This window comes from Aythya ferina, assembly GCF_964211825.1.
Source record: "Aythya ferina genome assembly, chromosome: 16".
Classification (NCBI taxonomy): domain Eukaryota; kingdom Metazoa; phylum Chordata; class Aves; order Anseriformes; family Anatidae; genus Aythya; species Aythya ferina.
In genome coordinates this window covers 10,155,735-10,174,782 of record NC_140315.1, presented here as the reverse complement: position 1 = coordinate 10,174,782, position 19,048 = coordinate 10,155,735, and the positions used below count along the sequence as shown (strand labels likewise).

Below are 19,048 nucleotides of genomic sequence, written 5' to 3'. Positions count from 1 at the left end.
GCCCTGTGTGGTTACCCTGGAATGGCAGGCTACTACATCAACATCTTTGTCTAGCTGTCTAGAGGCTTAACTGCTCATTGCTAAGTGGAAATCATGGACATTGGGGGTTCATTTTGTCAAGGGGAAGTGGGATTGTGTTGTATTTTCACTCTGTTTCTAACAGCTTAATACCTATTTCAATGTATTTGTTAACTGAATTTACACTGTGTCTTTAGAAATTACCAGTGTCTTGTGTATTTTAGTTTTTCTTGAAATGTGTAATAAATACAACCTGAATATCTTTCTTTACAAAAAATCTCTTTCAAATTTTGCTGCCTCTTTCTGTGCGTTTTCTGTGAAAGCTGCCAGAGCTCTCAGAATGTAGGAACACAGAGACATAAATAACCTATTCATAAAAAGCGATCCATTAAGGGAAAGCCTTTGAGATCCTTTAATCTGCGAGAAATTGGTTAGTTAATACTTTCAGGCATGCGTCTATTTGTGTTTGACTTGGAGGTAGCGAGCTATCTCCCAGAACACCTTCACCTTCCTGGCAGGAGGAAATGGCGCAATGGCTAAATTAATTTGCCTCTCATGAGAGAGTTTGGCTCCAAGAGCCCACCTGAAGGTTCCAAAATAAAGGCAGCATTTGTTAGTAATATGAGCAGGGGATTAGGTGGGGATTCAGGAGGTTGATAATGGGGATTTTCACAAGCTCTTTGGTGTGTGAGCGTAGCTCAGGTTTCCGTGGCTGGAGCAAGGAGCTGCCCGGTGGCCGCTCTTGGGCTGTGGGAAGAGCAGGCGAGCTCTGGCAAGTGCCACTGTTGGTTCCCTCACCAGGAAAGGAAAGGACTAGTGTGGTAAGTCCTTTAATTCCCAAGCACTTTTCTCCAGGCTGTTTTGTAATTAACATCCCAAAGGGAGCTGAAGACTTCATTAAGTCCCTTTTATTGAAGGGGAGGCTTTCAGATGTCTGCCTCCAGATACCAGGCAGCCGGCAGCGCCTCTGTGAGCTGCGCCTTGTGCTCCTGGCCAGAGCCGGGCTGGGAGCTGGGCTTCCTCTGCTGATGGGCAGTACCACGTTCCTTTCCCTCAACAGGCCAAGAAGAAACATGGCTGGGATTTGAGACATCTTTTTGCTTCGTTTCTGGTTGCGTTCGGGCAGCTCTCCTTTTCTGGCCACCCATCTCGAGAGCTGTGGCCATCGCTGTCCCCGTGAGCTGTCTCATTCACAAAGCATCCTTGTGCTCCTCCAGTGCAAGCAGCACAATCCCCCGAGACAGCCTAATAAGTAGCTCGTGACTGGAGTTCCAGTTCACATAGTTCAATTAAATCCCTGTTAATCTTGTTCAGACCTAATTTACTTTCCTTCTCATACACACGTTTCTCTCTGCTTCAGAGGTACTCCGGTGAGGTTCCCTGCTGACAGGAGCTGAAGAGCCCGAGGCCGTCTTTGAAGAGGACTGATGTTTGCCAGTCGGCCCCGTGAAGAGGCTATCAGCTAAGATGATTTCCCTGTCATCAAGAATGCGAAAACATCCCTTCGGTGCCTGGATTTCAGGGGGCAGCGAGGTTGTACGTGATACTTGAGGAGAAAACGAGGCTGTAGGAGGGGAGGAGCTGCTCGGTTCCTCTGTTTCCCAGGGCAGTGCTGAACATGTGAATTTTTGGCCAGCCTAGGCGGAGATGTCCGAAGAGCTGGGGTGCTGGCCTTCCCTCTCGGGAGCCCCCCTAGCAGGCAGGCAGTTTTTCCAGGCAGACATTCTGTTGTTCACAGCCCGCGGCCTGTGGGGATCAGGATGAGCGTATTGATTTAGTTAGTTTGCTCATTAAACTCATGAGGCATCAGGGACTGACTACAGTGAGAAAACGGGATGATGAATGGCGAGTGATGGCGTAGGGAGCACGCGTGCTTGTTTGATGATTAGGTTGACTGCCAGATTTGGCAGTTCGGAGGCATCTGACCCTCCTCATCCTCCCCAGACCAGAAGGGATTATTCAGCTGGGGTTGTCTTGCAAGAGACACCGGTGCTAGCCAGTGTTTGCTTGGGCATTGCTTCTGAAATTGCCAGTTACTGCAGTGAAAGCTCCTGCTCTTCTCTGGTACCTGGTAGTTTGTGACTGTTGTTGGGGCTGTTTTGTGGTGTTTGCTGTATGGACTAGTGCAGTAGCTGGTCTGTCTAAAATGGCTCTTGCTTGGGCTGGCAAGTGCAGGGTGATGAGCTGGGCTTCTCATCTCTCCCTTGAAATTTACCTCACGTTCTCATCTTTCAAGTTGTTCTCCCCAGTCTGTGGCCTTTCTGTCACTTCATTTCACCCCCAAGCACCCCCTTGGTGTTTCCACCCTGTAGGCTGATGTCCATTGCAGTTCTTCAGTCCTTGCAGCCCAGTTTCAACTGCCAGTGACAGACTGTGAGAATCGCCTCGCTTTGCAAGGACTGATACAAAGAACTTGGAAAGAAAGCAGCCCAGGAGGAAGAAGGCTGTCACCTGTGATCAGCCCCTTGAGCTTGTTCCCCTTTCCCTGAATATTTTTTCAGCATAACAGGGGAAAAGGCAGCTCTCGGCCCTGGGAAGCCCAGGTGCACCCAGGGAGCCGTGCCACGCACCTCAGCCTACCCTTGAGCTACGAGGAGTTACAGCAATTAAATATTACGCTCCCGAGCTCTTGCGCTACACCAGCGCGATGCTGCTGCGCCGCTCAGATCCGTTCCTCGCCAGCACGCACGCATCGGCGTTGTGCAACCCCAAACCTCTCGCCGTGTTTGCTTCCCTCCTCTGAGCTTGCCCAGTTCCATTTGGCGCCCGAAGGCCTCTGTGTGGCTTTGATGCTCTTTGCACCCTGCGCGCCGGAGGCGTGAGCAGCCACGCAGCAGACGCCCGCAGCCCCTCGGCGCGGCGCAGCGGGTGGTTGGAGCGGAGGCTGGCAGGTTCCCCCGTGGCTCGGGGCCAGCCTGCCTCCCACCCACGTCCCCACGCTGCTGTCTGAGGCGCGATCAGCCAGCCCGGAGAGAAGGAGCCTCTTTTTAATTCTGGTTTCTCTGCTTCGCAGCCCATGGTAGCTTGTGCCCCGTGCGCTCTGGCGTCCTTTTTGGCAGGTAGGTACGAGGCAAGCCCGCTTTGGACCACGTCTGTTTTGCTTCCTTTGTAAAGACCTCTCCTGCCTGGCTGACTGCTCTGCAGCACCTGAAGAGCTCAGCTCCCAGGTGTGGGCGGAGGGGCTGAGGGTCTCTCAGTTCCTCACGCCTCTTCAAGTCGAGGGGCCGTCATCCCCAGTGCTAGGCTTTACTGATGCCCTATTTCCGTGCTAAATGCAGCATTCCTTATTTGTGGGACCTGACCCTGGATCGGCCCCTCCTTCCTAACCAAAAGGTCCCGGGGGTCTCTGTGCCAGCTCTGCACCAGCGCTGGCCTGGCATCGCGCATCTTGTCCAAGCTGAGGCTACAGCCCAGGTGCCCTTGGCTCCAAAGCCAGTTCCCACCACCTTCCCTCTGGCCGCTGCTTCTGCAAAAGCCACCCCGAGCCCGTAAATGCCTCTCACACAAAGCCAAAGTCCAGAGTGCAGCAGGCGGCGCGGGCCGGGCGAGCTGCTGCAGGGCGCAGGCGCTCCCCTCGCTCGGGGACCTGGTGGCTGTGTCAGTGCCAGGCTCCGGCCGCTTCCCAGAGGTGGCTGTGCCCTGCTGGGGCCAGGAGCCGGCCTGGTCGCGTCCCCCCGGCTTTGTCCCTGGGTGCCAGGGGCTGTGGGCTCCACGGGTGGATGCTCCTGGCACTGCAGCTGCTCCCTTGGGTGGCTGAAGGAGACATCCAAGCATCCCCAGGGGTCTGGGCTCCGAGGTGATGAGAACTGCAGGGGAACAGGTTTTGAGAGACGCGGGGGAGCTGCCAACTGCTCCCCTGCCTCCCTCCTTGCTTAGTTCACCATAAACCAAGCGCGGATCCGAACGTCATGTGGTTTAAATTTGTCAGACTCAGACTTTGGCCTCCTCGGCCCGTCCCTCGCTCAAAGGACCAGCGCTGGGTGATTCGGGGGAAACACCCTCGTGTCTGCGCCGGCTCTGCTCCACGCAGCTCGCAGCCGCTTGCCGGACCTCGAGCAGCCCAGACGGGTGCCCCGGGGGCTCCTCTGCCCCCCGGGGGTGTCCCAGCACCACGTCCCCACGCACGCCCTCGGCTCCGGGGATTGTTGCGCCAGGGTGGCTGCAAGAGCTTTGAACCGCCCGGCGGCTGGGAGCGTTCCCCAGCTGCTCCGCTCGCAAGGTGGCTGGAAAGAGGGCCGTAAATCTCATCCGGACGCTCCTCCCCGGGCTCCTCTGAGCCGCTCTCTGCTGTTGATGCCGAGGCTGGCCGAAAAGCAGAATTTCCACCGCTGGGAAATGCTAACGTTTCGTGGGCGGCTTTTCTCCTGGACTGAGGCAAGAAGTGGAAAGTGCCAGAGTTCAGCATGAGCGAGCTGTTCCAAGATGCTTAGTTCAGATCTTGGTGAAACGTTGTGCGTTATCAGTCCGAAGCCCGACAGGGAATGTTGTGGCTGCCCCGAGCACGCGGAGCTGCTGAACTTGGTGCCTTCTTATCAGACGGCAACAAGCCAGTGGCTTCCAGCGGTCCTGGTCCCCGGGGCACTCTGCAGTGAGGTTTCCTGGCTCGTGCAGTTCGGTGCCAGGGTTGAGGGTCCCCAGCGCAGCAGATTGTCACCGTGCCAAGGGACAGGATGGGTCCTGAGCCCTCCTGGTGACTTCTCCTCCACCGCCCCCTTCATCACGCAGCCTGCCAGACACCGGCTCTTGCTGCCCCAGTGCTCGGTGAAGGGCAGAATGGCCAGAATTAGTATTTCTGCCATGAAATATTGCCAAATAGCTCGTGCCTTGACTGTCCTTCTGGTCAATCCCCCTCGGTACGCCTAAGTCAGCCCCTGAGCTCGTCACTGCAGCTCTCCTGCTGCTGGCCGGCTGCTGCCACGCACACTCACTCTGTGCAAGACCATAAAGCTCGGGGACGCAGCCGTGGCTGCTCCTGCGCCTGTCCAGCATCTCGAACACAGCCATTGTATTATTAATAGTAATAATTCATGCAAATATATTAGGGATTTGCAGCGCACAAAATGCAGCTAGCCTCAGGAACGGAATCCATGAAACAAAACTTATTCGTGCCTGCCAAAGGGATGCTTAAAAATAAACCTGGCTGGAGATGAATGGCTGTTTTGTTGTAAATCCCCGGCTACGCTGGGGAGGGCAGGACTCGGATCAGTGATGGGACCCCAGCGGCACCCTTTTGCCTTGCAGGAAGATTTTAGGAGCCCCGTGGAAGGTTTGGACGGGGCTCAGGTTGTTCTGGGAGCTCGGCAGCTTCTGCAGCCCCGGGCAGCGTCCGTGTCCCCAGCAGCAGGGCCGAGCCTCGGAGCTCGCTGGGGAGGAACACTGCAGCACCGGGTGCTGCAACGCGCCCTCCGTGCACAGCACGCCTAAAGGGGTAAAAACCACGTGCAGTTATTCCTCCTGCTGAAACTTGCTTAAAGGTCAGGGAAAAAAAAAAAAGTGCAAGCATACCTGTGCTTGTCTCAAGGTGGAACTCTAACTGGAAACCAAGATGTGCAGCGAAGTGAGCCACCAGAAATACTCGGTGATAGATACACGGATTGCTTTGATTTGAAAGAACCTGCTTTCCTCCTAGTTTCGGTCCCTATAAGCTTCCTCCCCTCTCCCATGTGTTATTTTCTGGTGGTGTTTAAAGGTGAGAAGGAAGAGAATAGTTTCAGGAAAGAGACTGGAGTCCCTAGCTGGGTGAAACACCAGTCGTGGCTCGGGCTGCTTGAAGACAAATATTTGGAGTGTGGCAGAAGGAGCAGGAGAGCAGCAGGGCTGCAGGTGAGCACCGTCAGGCTGAGGACTTCAGCTGGGAGCCAGGCAGGCAGCGGGGCGTGCTGAGTTGCTTAAACCCAAATGTTTTAAATCGCGTTATCGCCAGCGCTGCATGCTTAATGTCAGAGTCCTGCGAGGGCACATTCCTGAACGGGAGCCCAAAAGATAAGAGGCTGGTTTTAAAGAGTGTCTGTTTGCCACGTGAAATTTGCACGTTGGCATCTTCCTCCGGGAGCCTGCGTCGCGGGCCCGGTGCAGCGTTGAAGGCGCCGCTGCCTCGCGCTGCCTCCGAGCCACAGCCCGGCGCTGCCAGAGATGGAAATGCGATTGCAGGGCCGCGGGTGGAAAAGGGGCCGATTGCAAAAGAGGAAAACAAAATTCAAATATTTATAAGTCATAATTGCATCTTGGGCTCGGGTCTGGATCCGGCAGAGGCTGAGTCACCCCCAGCAGCTCCCCGGGGCTGGGGCCGAGCCGCCCGCGGGGCTGCTCCTGGGCTCCCCCAGGGGAGGCGGCGCTGGGCGGCTGGCGGGGGGCGCGCAGCCCTGTCCCCTTGGGGTAGGGGCAGCGGGGACACGGCCAGGATACGTCCCACTGGGAGACAGCACGGGGGGGGCCGTGGTATGATTTATGTCCTGACATGTGGCACACACAGTGCCCACATCAGGTGGAGGAATCCCTCCCTAACACCTCCCTGTGCCTGCCGGGCTGCACAGTGGCACCCCAAAAAGCCTCAGGGGAAACCCAGGCCACATTTCGGGATGGTCTCAAGGGCTGCTGCCCCAAAACCAGCTGGCATGGGGTGCGCTGGCCCTCGCCAGCTTTATCAGCGGCGGCTCCTCCCAGGTAGGGCCCCTTGGCGCTGCGCTGGCCGGCGGAGATGGATCAGTGCGTGCGTGACTCCTCACTCCTGGTGACTCATGGACTCGCTGGCCTTCGGCTGTGTCATAGGAAATATTTTTTTAATAACTCAAACGAACGAGGGGGGAGGATTGGAAACAGAAAGGAAAGCTCCGCCGCATGGTTCCCTGAACCTCGTTAACTTCCCAAATTGCTTCTGAAGTGCCAGGGCTCGCTCAGCCGGGGGGGGCTTTCCAAAATCCCCGCTCAGGTGGCTGCGAGGGTCCCTGGGGTGGGCAGGGGTGGCGGGCGAGGTGTGGATGTGGAAATACGGCCCGCGGATTGCCACGGCTTCATAAAACAGGGCAACGGGTGCGCAGGGCTTACGGAGCGGGCTGCTTCGTCCCGCTGGTTCGCGGAGCACCAGGCGATGCCGTGGGTGGCTGATGGGGGCCGTGGGGGGGCTGCCAGCTGCCCCGAGGGTCGGACAGCATGGGGGCAGCCATGGGGGTGACATGGCCAGACCCCACTCGTGTTTGTTATGGTATGGGACACGGCACGGCCAGCACTGCGCCCACAGGGCCTCCCCACTGAGGTTTTGCCTCCTCCTAGAGACTGGGGGCCGGTGGATCACAGCCCAGGGTTGGAGGTGCCCGGTCTCGGTTCCAAGCACAAAATCTGCGACCAAACAGCCACTTGCTCTGGGGCCGTACACCAAAACGCACAACGGCCTGGCTCTAACCTCCCCAAAAAATCACCGCTCTCTTCTGGTGCCACCTTCGGCTGCCAGGTCAGCACCAACACCAGCTCCGTGCTGCGCCCAGCCCGAGACCCCTCGGCCCCGAGCTCCCCGGGCCCCAGGACCCCCTGACCCTGAACCCCCCTCGGCCCCGAGCCCCCCAGCTCCAGGCTCGCGGCTCCCACGGCCGGGGCGCGCCCCTAAAGCCGCAGGCGGGGGAGGCTCCGCACCCCGCTCCGCACCCCTCGGAGCCCGGCTGCCCGGAGCCTTCTCCCTTTAAAAAAAAAAAAAAAAAAAAAAATACAGGGGAGGGGCTGCATTTTTATTTTTTTCCCTATAGCCGTTTCCGGTTTGCTGCCATATTCCTATTTTATTTTTTATTTTTTTTTTTCCTCCCTGTGGGTTGCCCCCCCCCAAACACACCCCGGAGAAGGTGGCGGGGGGGGGGGGGGGAACGGAGGTTGGAAAGCGAAGCGGGGGCGGGAGCGAAGCGGCGGCGCTGCGCGATGCTGCCGGCGGCGCAGCCCTGAGCGCCCGGCCCGGCCCGGCTCGGCTCGGCTCGGGGCTGCGGGGGGGGCACCGGGGCTGCCACGGCTCGGGGGGGGGCGGCGGCCGCGCCCCCGGCACGGAGACAAAGCCGCGATCGAGCCCCGGAGGGCGCGCACGGGGGAGGTGAGCGGGGGGCGCACGGTTTTGGAGGGGGGGGGGTCCCCATGGAGGTATGGGGGGGTCCTCGTGGGGTACGGGGGGGTTGGGGAGGAGCCCCCCCGAGCGGCTGGGGGTGTCCCCGCCGTGCGGTGGGGTCGGTCCGGGCGGCGGTGCCCGCGGGCGGGTTGTGGGGTCTGTGGGGTTTGTGGGGTCGGGGGGCGTCCAGCGGAGGATGCGCGGGGTTTTGGGGGTCGGGGTCTGCCGGGGGATGCCGAGGGTCGGGGTTTGGGGCGGTTCTGAGCCCGGCTGGGGGTGCCGAGGGTGCAGCGGGGTCCGGCGGGGCGGCACCGCCTGCCTGCGCTCCCCTTTGTTGTGCTCAGGGGCTGCGGGGGGACCCCCGGGAGCGCAGGGCGGGGAGAGCGGGGCCGAATGTAGGCCAGGACATGAAATATTCATCGCCCCCCCGCTCCTCGCTTTGATGTCTCCCGATCCCTTTCCCTCCTAGGCTTCGCTCGCCGCTGATTTTCGGGGGGCTCGCGTCCAGTGCCGGGGGGGGGCCGCGTGGGGCCGGGGCGATGCTGCGGGGAGCAGCCCCGCGGGAGGCTGCGGTGCCCAGGGTGGCCCCACTGAGGGCTTTATGCACGCGCTGAGTTCCCCCATGGCCACCCAGGCGACACGGTCGCCACGCGTGGCTGGGAGCCATCGCGCTGGCGCGTCCCCACTGTCCCCACCGTCCCCGTCGCAGCAGCACGGGGTTCAGCAGAGCCAAAGCGGGGCCGGGCTGGGCTCCTCTGGCTGTATCGGGGTGCCGACCCGCTGTGGTGTGCCGTGTCACCCCAAAGAGCTGCGAAACCCACCGGGGGGTCCTCAGCATCCAACGTGTTTGGTCCCCATCTGGAGCCAGGCAGTGACCTCGGTCCCCTCCCCGCGCTGCCCTAGGGGCTCGGGGTGCCGTTCCCATGGGGTGTTGGCACGTTGCTGTGGCCACCCCAGAGCTTATAGGGCCACGGGGCTGTCGCGGCTTGTTCCGGACACGACGTGAGGGAAGGGGACGTGGTGGGGCCGCTCGGTGCAGGGGGGTCCCCAGGACAGGTCCCACCGCCTGGTGGCATTTGGGGCCGGGGTGCGGTGCTGGCATCGCAGGGACGGGACAGCGCGCTGCCAGCAGTGCCGTCCGCCAGCCGAGCCGCACGAGGGTGGCAACAAAAGGCTCGGTTTATTTATTTTTTTTCCCTCCTCCCAGGCTGGTGCTCCCCGCAGGAGGAGGTGTGCGGCAGGCAGGAAGCTGGAGGGTTTTGTCCCTCCTCTCCGACCTGCTGAGGCGCCCACCGCCAGCGGTGACTAGCACACGGGCGTGGGACCGAGCCACGGCCACCTCCCCCGAGGTCCGGCCTTTGGGGCTGGGGGCCGTTTGTCCCAGGGAACCCCATCAGCACCTCAATGTGTGCCTGGGATCCCGTGCGGCACCAAAATGTCACCGCCAGTCCCCGGGGAGGTGCGATGGGGACGCACGGGGGGACGTCGCCAACGTTGCAGGGCAGCTCCCAGCGCTTCTGCCGATGGGGAGACCGATCCTGCGCTGCTCACCGTGCTGCCAGCAGTTGTTCTGTGCCTCCCTGTGCCAGCTCAGGATCTGGCCCCTGGACAGACCTCGGCTGTTTGGTGCCTCCGAGATGAGGCTGCTCCGCGGGGAGCCGCGTCTCTAATCATTAGCCAGTCGGTGCTGGCTTCTCACAGGAGGGCACCTCTGTTCCAGCTCATGGGCTGGCTCCCAGGGCCAGGCTTTGACCCCTGAGCAGTGGGGCAGGGGCTTGTCCAGGGAGCTTCACCAAGCCCCAGCCCTAGGATTTTGGGGACGGGGTTATTTACGGGATGGGGTTGTCCTTGGGCTGACAAGGCGGTGAAGGGAAGTCCGCTGTTCCCTGTCTGGGTCTTCAGCGGCCTCACAGAGCGCTGGAGATGCCCTAACGATATCTCTGCCCTTTAATGACTTTGTCCCACGTGAAGGCAGATCACCTCGGTGCTGTGGGGAGGCAGCGAGGGCTGGGAAGGGGAAGGAGCTGTGTGTGGCTCACGGTGGCCGAGAGCTGCAGAGGCTCCACTCATGGGCAGGAAGCTCTGTGGTGACATGGAGGGAACATTGGTGCTCCCCAGGGCAGGCTGGCCCGGGGCGAGCAGCAGCGTTTCACTGGGCTCATGGAGGCGAGGAGGGAGCAGAGGGGATGGAGCTGGGGGCTCCTGTGCCCCCCTGAGACCCCTGCCCCTCCTGCACGCCCCAAGCCGGGGCTGTGCCTGGCTCGTGAAGCCGCTCACACATGAAATTGGTATTTGGTAGGGGCAGGGAGGACTTGGCCACTCCTTATAGCGACCAGCGAGTGCGTGTAACGCCTCGACAGGGGAACAGCTGGAGCGAGCCCAGCTGAAGCAACAGCCCCCGCTTCCTCCCGGCGTGTTCAGGGGGGAAGAGCACGAGAGCATCGCTTCCACAAAGCGCTGCCCGCTCGGCCTCGCGGGGGGAAGCGCGCGGGGCTATCTGAGGCACTATTGTTTCCTGCGCTGCCTATTCTGCTGCTCGGCTTCTGACTCGTTCCTTTATCTCCTGGAACAATTTCCCGTCTGACCTCGCTTCCTCAGCACTTTGCCTCTCAGCCCCGAGCCCTCGAAGCCCCGCCGGAGCAGCGCGTGTGCGCCCGGCACGGGCAGGCTCCCCGCGGCGCGGTGCTCGCCAGCCAGCTCCAACCTCTTGGCGTGGAAATTGCCCCCCTGGCCGTGCCGTCCGTGTGACTGCAGCGCGGGGTTGTCACCCTTTCCATTCTGCCATCCTTCTGTTTTCCGCCTCCTCTGACTTGGGGGCACTCAGAGCTGTTCCCCCGGGGCTTGCGTTGTGCCGGAGCCTCCGTCCGGGAGCAGAAACGTGTGTGCCTCGGAGGGGGGGAGGAAAAAGTGATGATTCTGGTCCTTGATGTTTTAAACTGGCAGTGAGCCATGAGATAGTCCACCCTGAGGTCCAGTCGGGAGGGCTGGAAAAAGAGGGGGGTGGTTTTTTGTTTGGCTGAGCACAGCTGGACCCGCGTGGGCTGCGTCGCAGCTCAGGTGCGCCCGGGTCCTGTTGTGGCACGGACGGCCTCGCTGCAAGGCCCTCGGCGGCGCTTTGCACATGCCTCTGCCATGCACGGCTCGGAAAAGAAAGCGCCGAAACAGATTTCGGGAACGAATGTGGTTTGAACCTGGGCCAGGAACCAGGACCTGTAAATCTGCGTCTCGCGCTGACTTCCCTCGAGGCTACGGATCTCCTCGCTGCCCTCTGCCTCCCCGGGAGCCGAGCTGGGGAGCGCTTGGGACGCGCTGGGGGCTGCTGGGGCTGCTGCAGGGCACGGGGGGCACCTGTGGAGGCAGCGCCCGAAAAGCAGCAAAGGGACCCTTGGGTCACAGGGAGGATGAGAGCGGTGCGCGGAGCGAGGAGGAGAAACCCTGGGGAAGGGGGATCCGGGTGGAGGTTTTGCCTCAGACCCTACAGAAGCCTGCCCCAGCCCCGCAGCTCCAGGCTGCCTTGGTGTTGCGTGGAGATGTTGTGGAGTAGCCGAAATATCTGTGGCGTAACCCGAGGGTCAGCAGGGCTCGTCTCGGTGCCTGGCTGCGTGGGAGAGGGCTTCGGGGAGGGAAATGAGGAAGTGCAGCTCTCAGCAGCAGGGCGGTCTCGTGAGCCTGTGCTCTGCGCCCATCCCCGGCCTCTCCCCGTCACCAAACCCCTGCTGTCACCCTGGTGCCATCTCCGTCTCAGTGACAGCCGTCCTGCCGTGCCTGTCCCCGGGCTGGGGCACAGCAGGGCTGCCCTGTGTGACTCGGGGACACTTGTGTCACTTTCCCCCGGTGCTGCCACAAGGCACCGAAACGCCCCTATGAAGCCGCCACGGGGCAGCCGGGCTCAGCTCAGCCTCGCGCCCTCCTCCCCAATGGGGTCCCCATGGGTGCCCCGGCTCGGGGGCGGGGAGCTGTTGGGAAGGGCAGGGTTTGGGGTGCTGAGGTGGGAGAGGACGGCTCGGGGCAGCCTCGGGTGGGCTGAGCTGGGTGGTGTCCGCTCGGCCGGGGCTAAGCCATGCGGGGGGGATGGCAGCGGGGTTGGTGCCGCGTAGCCCCCGGCACAGCGATGTTGCCCGGCCCCAGCAGCTCCCCGTGCCTGCGGGCTGCCGTGTGTCTGAGCAGCCACATCCTAAAAGTTTCCCCCTCGCAGCCTGCTCAGCAGAAGCTGGGGGCTGCAGGGCTGCCCGAGCTTTGCTGCTCCGCCTCGCTTCCCCAGCCGCCTGCCTCAGTTTCCCCATCCAGACCCACTGCAGCTGGGCAAATGCGACCTTACGCACATGGCGTGCCGCTGCTTCCCCGCCAGCAGCCCCCCGGGTGGGACTTTTAAGGGTTTCCCTCCCCAGCTCAGCCGGTTTTGTGCTCGGCTTCTCCCTCCCCAGCTCTGTCCCTGCAGCCGCAGGCTCGGGCTGCGCCTTCTGGGGTCTGGATGCTCCTGGGGTGGAGCTGTGCGGTGGGGAACTTCCCCAAAATGAAACAAAACAGGGGAAAAAAAAGCAAACGTAACAGCTTTCGGAGTCACTCCCTGCTCTGCCGTGCCCTTTCCTTTCCCCGGCTGCCTCCAGCATGAGATAAGGGGAGCCCCAGCGGCCCGGGGGGCTCGGGAAGCTCTGCGTGGGGCTGGGCCCTGCCACCACGGCGGGACGAGAGCACAGGGGGCGAGAGGCCAGGGGGCGAGAGGCCACGTCTCATGAGTTGGGGACACTGAGTGGTGGCCGGGCTGCTGCCTGGGGTGAGTGCCTGCGGTGCCGAGGGGTGGCCAGGTCGGATGGGAAAGCCCAAATCCCACCAGATCGGGTGGGGAGGACACGCGTGTGGCCCCAAAGACCCTGCGGTGAGGATCGGTGTGGTGCTCCCAGCTCACTGCTGGGTCTGAAAGCCCGCGGGGAGGACGGGCTCAGGGTGCCGGGAGCGTGTGCGCACACGTCCGTGCGTGCTGCAGCTCCTGGGAGCCCTTCTCGCCCTGCTGGGGGTGCTGACGGCCGCAGGGCTCGGGGGGTTCTGGTGCTGTGCTGTGGCCGTGCTGTGTCCAAGCTGCCAGGGACGGGAGGCGATGGAAAGCAGGAGGTGCCGCTCGGCCCTGCCCCGCGGGTGCTGCCCCCGGGAGGAGAAGGGCGCTTGGCAGCCCTGGGTGGGACGAGAGACACGAGCACGGGTGGGAGAGGTGCCCAGGGAGGGCTCAAGGTGCCCGTGTGCCCGCAGCTCGTCCCGTGCCAGCAGCCCCGGGCTGGTCCCTGCCACTCGCCCAGCACCCAGCCGGGCTCTGGGCACCCAAGCGAGCGGTGCGGGGCTGGGACGTGCACGGGGCCTGGCTCTCCCCTCCCGGAGCGGCAGGATGAAAGACACCAGCTCAGCGTTTTCCTTTGTTTTGCATCTGCTGGGGCTGTTTGCGGCGAGCACCGGCTGGGCTGCACCTCGCGGCTGGCTCCGAGCATCCCGCTCACCCCGGGAGCAGCTGGGGCACACCTGGGGAGCCCAGCACGGGGTTTTTTAGGCACGGAAACGCCGTGTGGATCCGGCTGATCTCAGCTCACCCCGAAACCCTTCCAGTAGCTGTGCTGAGCTTCCTCTGGTGCCCCCAAAAATGGTGACCTCGTCTTGGTGACGAATGGTGCTGGAGATCGGAGTGGCCGTGGGGGCTGCTGTCCCCACCGGAGAGGTCCAGGCTCCCCAGGCACGTCTCGGGGCAGAGCGTGGTGGTGCTGAGAGCAGCGCTGTGCTCCCAGGCTGTGCCTGCCGCCCTGGCAGCTGCTCCCAGCCCCATCCACACAGGTTGAGGTGAAGGCAGGGGTAACGTGAGCATCCCTGGGGACCCTGCCTTGGCGGCTGCATCGCCCAGCCCTGACCCTCAGCCCCCCACAGCCCCCTCCGCCTGCCTGGGGGCCCCGAGGTTCCCTGAAGCACGCCCCACGGGACCGCTGGGGACCCTGCGGACACCTCCCAGCCCTTCTCCTGTGCTGGCAGCCACCGTTTCGCTTCTTGTTCCACCTCGCAGCCTTTTGTGCCGTCAGGGTCCCGCGGGGGCTGCGCGGGGCAGGGGCCGTGCGCCCCGAGCTGCGGCCCCCAGGGGTTTGGGGGGGGCCCGGGAGCTCGGCTGCCGGCCGGACTGGCCAGGCTGGTTCTGCTCAGCGGGGAAATGTTTCGGCGGTGACGCCAGCGTGGCCGGGGTGGTTGCAGCTTGCTCGGATCTGGAGCTTTTCAGCCTGAAAAAGCGTCCTCAGCCTGGGGCGCCGGCCACGCAATGGGGATGCCTGTGCGGCACCCCCTGAGCCACGGCACCCGCAGGCAGCGCCGTTTGGGGCCGATCCGTGCTGTTTGCTGCCTGCCTGCCCCTTCCCATCCCCAGGAGCCGGGCTGGGCGCTGGGTATCCCACGGGGAGCCCCGGGCTCTCTCCTCGCAGAAAGCAGAAGCAAGCTCCGTTCTCTGCAGCCGTCCTGGAGCCGGCAGCAGGGAGGCAGGAATGGGGAACTGAGCTCCCCGGCCCCGTGCTCCTCCTCCAGAGGCCAGCCCGGGTCACCCCGCTGCCGCCCGGCCTCTTTTCCCCCAGAAGGCTCGGGGGGAGGATGGGAACGCCGTGCATTTGGGGGGGGCTGCGGGAAACGGGAGCTGGGGGGGAGCCCCGGGCTGGGGGCATGCCCTGGGGCTGGCACTGACAAGGAGCGTTCTGGGGGTCTCTTTGGAGGGCGGTTTTGGGAAGATTTGCCCCATGGCTCCGTCAATCCTGGTGCTGGTCCCAGCTCCCCGTCAGTGCTGCCCGGCCCCGCAGGCGTTTGGTGCACTTGGGAGCATTCCCTCTGCTCCTCCTGGCCTTGGCAGGAGGAGAAGGGTGCCCTCAGCACCTGTCTGGGAGAAGCACGCTTCAGGTGAACGCACGCCAAGGGCTTTGGAAAGCATTTCTTGGAGCTGGTTTGGCAATCGCTGCTTCTGGCTCGTGCCCTGACGGGGATCCTGGAAGCGCGGGGTGAGCTGGGCTGGGAGGCACCGGGAGGCGATGCGGGGCCATGCCCAGCCTGGGGCATCTCCCTGGGGACATCCCACTGCCTCACCGGGACCTGTCCCTGTGCCGGACTGGCCTTGGGGTGAAAAATTTCTTCTCTTTGAAAATTTCTTCCCTTGCACAGCAGAGCGGGTGGAGGACACCTCTGTTGGCTGGGGGCGAGGTGCTCCTGTCCAGGTGTCCAAATGCTCTCCAGAAGCACTCATGGAGGGGCTCCAGGAGCCTCCGGCCCACTTTTGCTTCTTCCCTGACCCCAAACACTTCCTAACAGTGCCCTGAACCCTGGGACCTCCTCTGGGACACGGGCACGGGGCTGGTGGAGCCCTGGAACCTGGGCTGGCACCTTCCTGGCTCCAGGTGAGTGGTGGCCTCAGCTCTTAGCCCCGGGGCTGGACTTGTTGCCCGGTTTGAAGCTTTGGAGACGTGGCCCTGTCATGCCCGGGTCTGCTGCAGGTGGTGTCCGTCCCTCTCCCAGCACAGAAATCCCCTGCGTGCCTCCTAACCGCGCCCGAGGTGCTGGGATTACGCCCAGATCCCGCTGTTCTTTAAGGAAAGCCGCTGCTCTGCCCTTGCTGGGGAGGAGCCCTTGGGGCAGCAAAAGGCTTAAAACACCAGAAAACACGAGGTGCTGGCACCCTGCTCGCCCCGGGGAGCTGGCAGTGAGTTTGGGAGGTCAGCCTTGTGAGTTTTTTTCTTGCCAGCCTTAAGCAAGATGGAGCTTGCAGGGCGCCTGCAGCCAGGGTTTCCCTGCCCTCGCCTGGCTTTGGGGTGCTCTGGGGGTCACCGGGGGGCACCGGGCTGTGTGCGGAGCCATCCCCTGAAACCCTGCCTGCCTGGGTAACGTGCTTCCCATCGCCTCGAAGAAACAAAACCCAAATCTGGCTGTCGAGGGCTGGCCCTGCTGCGTCGGGCAGCATGCGGCCCCGCGGTGGTGGGGGCGGCGTGGTGTGTCCCTGCCTCCCTGCACACCTCTCTGTGTTGTGTTTTTTTAATGTTTCTGAGTTTCTTGGCCAGATAAACATCCAGCACCTGCTTTGTGCCTCTCAGGGCTTTGGTCTGGTCTCTAACTCGTGTTTTGACACGTTCCCAAATTGCTCCCGAACGTGACTCTCCCCCGTGCGTGGAGGGGAGGGGGGGGGGGTGAATTTGTATGGCTGATTTAATTATCCTTCGCCCTGTCACGACCCGCTGGCCCCTGCTAGGTTGGGCTGTGCAGCTTTAATTAAGATGGCTCTAAATTTAACGGGAGCTGACAGGGTGCTAAGGGAGGGGCCGCTCCTCGCATCGGGCGGCAGCGCGTGGCCGGGCGCTGTGACCCCACCGCGTGCATCCCTCCCTGCTCCGCCACGGCCCCAAACCTGCTCTGTCCCGGAGGATTTCTTCTGGGGGAGGCAGGGAAGGGTGGCCGGGGTGCTGTGGTGGGGAGGGATGAGCTGGGATGAGCTGGGGGAGCAGCCCCCCTTTTTTCACCAGCGCCTGGGACTCGGAGATGTGCTGCTGTGCTGGGGCCTCGAGCTCTGGGGAGGGCAGCGAGGTGCTCCCGAGTGCACCAGGGGCTGCGCTGCCGTTTGCTGGCCCCCAGCCGCGTGCCTTGCTGCCGTCCTGGTGCCCTGCGAGGTGTCCGTGTCCTGGGATTTGTCCCCAGCCTCTCCATCCCGGTGCCACCGCTCACGGCCGGGCTGGCGAGGCTCTGGTGCTGCCTCTGCAGCGGGAGGAAGCAAAATTTCAGGGGCATCCCTGGCACCGAGCCCCCCATTTGGGGGCAGCAGCTGCGTGTGCGTGTCTGGGGCTGTGTCTCCTGCCAAAATCGGGGAGGGGGCTGCTGGAGGACGGGCACGGGGGCTCACAGCAACTCATTGGTCGCCTCCAGCTGTGGCTCTCCCTGCCTGGTGGCACACCCAGCAGGCGATTTTTCTGTGCCATGCCTGAGCCCGTCCCTGCTCCTGGCATGGGCAAGGGGCGTGGGGTGGGCTGGGGGCCGTGCCCCGGGCTTTTCGCTCCTTCCCTCAGGTTGTGCTCGCCCCCGGTGGGCTCGGCGCTGCACCACGAGGCGGCTTTGTCTCGCGCGGCGTCCCCGCCGCCCTGCACGCTTCATTTTTCAGTCTGGCAGCAGACAGGTGCCGTTACTCATCCCGCGGGGGCTCTGCGAGGCGCTGAAGCGGGCGGGTGTGAGGGGGGAACCTGCCTGGGGCTGCTGGTGGCCCCCTGCCCGCCGCCCCCCGGCTGTGCCTGCGGTGATTGCTCCGATTTTGGTGTGTGTGAGGCGGGGATCAGGCCGTGCTTCACGCAAAGCTCTCCCAGGCAGGGCTGGCAGAGGCCTCCCTGCAACCATGCTGCAGGGAAGGGAAGCAAAACCTCTTTAGGGGGGGCGTTAAAGCCTGGGGGGGGTCACTGCACAGATGTCCCTGCCCGGCGTGGTGTCCCCATGCCTGGAGCACCGTGTCCTGCTGGGCACCCACCCGGCCCTTCAGCAGCCCCAAGGCCAGAGCCTGTTTTGCCGGAGATTTCTCCCTCCCCAAGGCTCCCCGTCTGGCCCCGGGCCCCAGCGTGTCGCAGAATTTCCCAAGGTTTCAGCTCCTGCTACACAGAAGCCGGCAAACGTGGTATTTCTGTGTTTTGTCTGCTCCCAATCAGTGCCTTTTGTTAGTGTCTTTGGGAAAAAAAAAAAAAAGAAAAAGATTGCTTCGCCCTGCATCGCCAAGCCTGCTATCGGCGTGGCTTTTACAACTTGCGCTGTATCCTTGAGCCATCCGGGTGCAGCAGCCTGGCTGGAGGAGACGCCTTGGCCCCCGAGCTTCCCCCTGTGCTGCTTCTCCGAGAGCATCCCTGCGAGGTAGGGCGGAGGAGCCAGCCTTTTCTCGCGTCCCACCTCGCCGTTTAATTTTTTGGGGGGGGAGAAAAACCCTGGGGATGCGGGTATCAGGGGGCTGGGGGTGTCGGGCAGGTCAGGCGGTGTTCCCAGCCCCGGCTGTGCTGCGTGGGGGCTCTGCTGCCCCCGGCACGAGGGGAGGGGGAAGCCACGGATGGGATGGGGCCCGAGCTGAGCGGGGCAGCTCCGGGCGCTTCCTTCAACTGATTCTGGAGAGGGGAGTGTGGCGGTGCCCTCCTGCTGGGGCTCTCCTGGGTGGGGATGCACGGCTCAGCCAGGCCCTGCTGCTGCTTGCAGGGGGGGGAAATGGGGAGCCAGGAAGACCCCGTGTGCGGAACTCGGTGCTGAGCACCCTTTGGGGGTCCAGGAGGGCTGCCGTGCCTGCTGCGGGGCAGAGCGCCTCGCCACCCGAGGGATGCTGCCACGGGGCCACCGTGGGAACGTGGCAGTGCCTGGGGACACGGCGCGGGGCGGTGGGGACGCCACGTGGGTGCGCGTCGCAGCCTTATTTGTATGTGCTGCAGCCTGGAGTTGAGACTGCAGCTTCCCCCACCTCCCATCCCGCTGTGCAATTATTGGCGGCGAATATTAGTCAGGCACAAATTACAAACCATTCAAGTCGTAAAAGGGCTGTCAATCAGCCGCTGCTCGTTACCCTCATCAAATGCACTAAAAATAGCCACAAAACTTACTGCCACGAGGTGGGGGGAAGGGGCGCAAAATAAACCCACAGCGTGGCACATCCTCGGCACGGCGCCCGGCCGGTGGGGGGGACACGGCGGGCTGCGGCTCCTGTGCGGGTTTGTGCCTCGTGCTGCAAATTTGGAGCATGAGGAGCCCGGAGCAGCTGCCGTGGAGCTGTGTGGTGTGATGCTGCTAACACCCGGGGCTCCTGCTTGAAGGCAGGAGGCCGTGGCTGGGTGGTGAGCGTGGTTAGCTGGTGGCGTGGGGAAAAGCTCGGTGCCTGCTCCGTCTGCAGTGCGCGGTGTCCCTGGAGGTGAAGGGAAGCTTGGGGTCTGGCTTTTTGGCACGGCAGCGTCC

At 62.7% G+C, this 19,048-nt stretch overlaps 1 protein-coding gene across 3 annotated transcripts in view; it reads left to right on the top strand.

Annotated features, from left to right (window-relative positions):
* Positions 1–7,900: 7,900 nt before the first annotated feature.
* Positions 7,901–19,048, top strand: part of SRC (SRC proto-oncogene, non-receptor tyrosine kinase) — a 31,080-nt gene continuing 19,932 nt past the window's right edge. For 2 of the 3 annotated variants that reach the window (XM_084538340.1, XM_084538339.1), the window contains exon 1: positions 7,901–8,086. The gene's annotated coding sequence lies outside the window, so the exon portion shown is untranslated. The remainder of the gene's footprint in view (positions 8,087–19,048) is intronic. The other variant, XM_084538341.1, reaches the window with a different exon arrangement.